Below are 2,956 nucleotides of genomic sequence, written 5' to 3'. Positions count from 1 at the left end.
CCAGGGGGGGATGGGTGGTGGGTAGCTCCTCTTCTGACCGACTGCATCCCACAGTGCAGTCCCAGGGGGGAGTGGGTGGTGGGTAGTTCCTCTTCTCCGACTGCATCCCACAGTGCAGTCCCAGGGGGGGAGTGGGTGGTGGGTAGTTTCCTTCCTACCGACTGCATCCACAGTGCAGTCCCAGAGGGGGAGTGGGTGGTGGGTAGTTCCTCTTCCTACCGACTGCATCCCACAGTGCGGTCCCAGGTGGGGAGTGGGTGGTGGGTAGTTCCTCTTCCTAACGACTGCATCCCACAGTGCAGTCCCAGGGGGGGAGTGGGTGGTGGGTAGTTCCTCTTCCTCCGACTGCATCCCCCAGTGCAGTCCCAGGGGGGAGTGGGTGGTGGGTAGTTCCTCTTCTGACCGACTGCATCCCACAGTGCAGTCCCAGGGGGGGAGTGGGTGGTGGTAGCTCCTCTTCCTACTGACTGCATCCCACAGTGCAGTCCCAGGGGGAGTGGGTGGTGGGTAGTTTCCTCTTCTACCGACTGCATCCCCACAGTGCAGTCCCAGGGGGGGAGTGGGTGGTGGGTACTCTCCTTCCTACCGACTGCATCCCACAGTGCAGTCCCAGGGGGGGAGTGGGTGGTGGGTAGCCCTTTCTGACCGACTCCATCCCACAGTGCAGTCCCAGGGAGGGAGTGGGTGGTGGGTAGGTCCTTCTACTACTGCATCCCACAGTGCAGTCCAGGGGGGAGTGGGTGGTGGGTAGTTCCTCTCCTACCGACTGCATCCCACAGTGCAGTCCCAGGGGGGGAGTGGGTGGTGGGTAGCTCCTCTTCTGACCGACTGCATCCCACAGTGCAGTCCCAGGGGGGGAGTGGGTGGTGGGTAGTTCCTCTTCTGACGATGCATCCCCAGTGCAGTCCCAGGGGGGGAGTGGGTGGTGGGTAGTTTCCTCTTCTACCAACTGCATCCCACAGTGCAGTCCCGGGGGGGGAGTGGGTGGTGGGTAGTTCCTCTTCTGACCGACTGCATCCCACAGTGCAGTCCCAGGGGGGGAGTGGGTGGTGGGTAGTTCCTCTTCCTGACCGACTGCATCCCACAGTGCAGTCCCAGGGGGGGAGTGGGTGGTGGGTAGTTCCTCTTCCTACTGACTGCATCCCACAGTGCAGTCCCAGGGGGGGAGTGGGTGGTGGGTAGTTCCTCTTCCTACTGACTGCATCCCACAGTGCAGTCCCAGGGGGGGAGTGGGTGGTGGGTAGTTCCTCTTCTACCGACTGCATCCCACAGTGCAGTCCCAGGGGGGGAGTGGGTGGTGGTAGTTCCTCTTCCTACGACTGCATCCCACAGTGCAGTCCAGAGAAGAGGAACTACCCACCACCCACTCCCCCCCTGGGACTGCACTGTGGGATGGAGTCGGTCAGAAGAGGAGCTACCCACCACCCACTCCCCCCCTGGGACTGCACTGTGGGATGCAGTCGGTCAGAAGAGGAACCAGGGAACTCGATTCCAGTTCTAGAGAACAAAGGATAAAACCCATCACAGTAGCTACATACATCAAAAAGTCAAAAGTACACGTAAAACCTTTTATAGTCATCTTGTAGTCTGTGAGAGCAATCACACTGTACTACTTAGCACCTAAGGGGAACCATGTCTTGTCGTATAGTTACCAAACTATGCTCTGGAGTCTAGTCTTGAGGTGTCACAATACTGAGCAGGGCTATGTGGCTTCTCTAGCGCAGGGCCCGGTTCCATAAAGCATCTTAAGTTAATTTCCCCCTTATCTTTTCACTTAAAGTTTCCTTAACTTTAAGACAGTTGCACAACACATTGTATGGTAAATTTCCCCCTTAAATTAAGTGAAAAAGTTAAGGGTTCCCTATGAGGTCCCTTAAGTGCTTCATTCAGTATGGATATCAATGTAAACAGCATTTGTGGAGGTGAATGTTGCTTTCTTCTGCCCTGGTTTRAAAAGGAAAACATCAACCAGCAAGTTAGCTAGGTAGCTAAACATTGGAAGTTGCACAATCCATAGCTACAAAGCTAGCTAGCTACCTACGCTGTAAGTTAGCTTGACGTGCTAGAATGTAATAGAAAAAAAGTTGAGAGAAAAGTTACTAAAATAAATGTTTTGTTATCTTCTTAATCAATTTGTTTCTCCTGTATTGAATGTAGAAGTTTTATTTGGCGATCTCCCAAAATAAAAGCGATCTCTTTGATGAGACACTCATTCAGCGAATCAGGTCGTCTCCATGGTAACCAGAGACTCTTTCTGCATTTACATGCCTTCAAACTACCATAAAACCCTTAAATTATGTCCGTACCTAAGGAAATGTTTAACTGGCTCAATACAACGCCCTTAAACAATTCCAATAGGCAAGGGAAATTATACCTTAAGGGAAACACCCTGAGTTCTGGCTTCAGCGTTAAACAGAAAAACAGCCGTGATTAATGTCTGGTCATGTCCTGAAGAGTACATATGTCATGTAACCCCACGTACACACATATAACACAGACACAGAGTCACTGACATTAAGATTGGAGTGAAGTTTCCTAAAAGGCTTAAATAAATAACCACCGACTGTGCAATGCTATATCCAGGCAACAGGTGGGGATCTCAGATCTGTCATGAAGAAGTCAGCAACAGTTAACATATCCTTCTAGCTGCATCTGTTTCTGAAGGCACTGAAGATGAGTGAAGGTCACAGTTGAGTGGCTGCAAATTGAAGAGGTACACACGCACCACGGGCTCATTTCCCATAGGAGACCATTGCAGTCATATATGCCCATCCAAGCACAAAATGTGCATTGAGGAAATACAGTTTACAGAATTCAGCTTACACATGTAGAGGAGCTTCTGGCAGAATAACAAACAATATATTTAACAGCTAAGAATACCAAATAATACTGTAGATTTAACAGCTAAGAATACCAAATAATACTGTAGATTTAACAGCTAAGAATACCAAATAAT

General features: G+C 50.7%; 1 protein-coding gene across 4 annotated transcripts in view; it reads right to left on the bottom strand.

The window, feature by feature from the left end:
• The window catches only part of LOC111951044 (glutamate receptor 1-like), a 117,804-nt gene that overhangs the window by 85,095 nt on the left and 29,753 nt on the right, over positions 1-2,956 (bottom strand). The gene's annotated exons all lie outside the window — the stretch shown is intronic.

This window comes from Salvelinus sp. IW2-2015, linkage group LG23, assembly GCF_002910315.2.
Source record: "Salvelinus sp. IW2-2015 linkage group LG23, ASM291031v2, whole genome shotgun sequence".
Taxonomy (NCBI): Eukaryota; Metazoa; Chordata; class Actinopteri; order Salmoniformes; family Salmonidae; genus Salvelinus; species Salvelinus sp. IW2-2015.
This window is presented reverse-complemented; position numbering and strand designations above follow the sequence as displayed.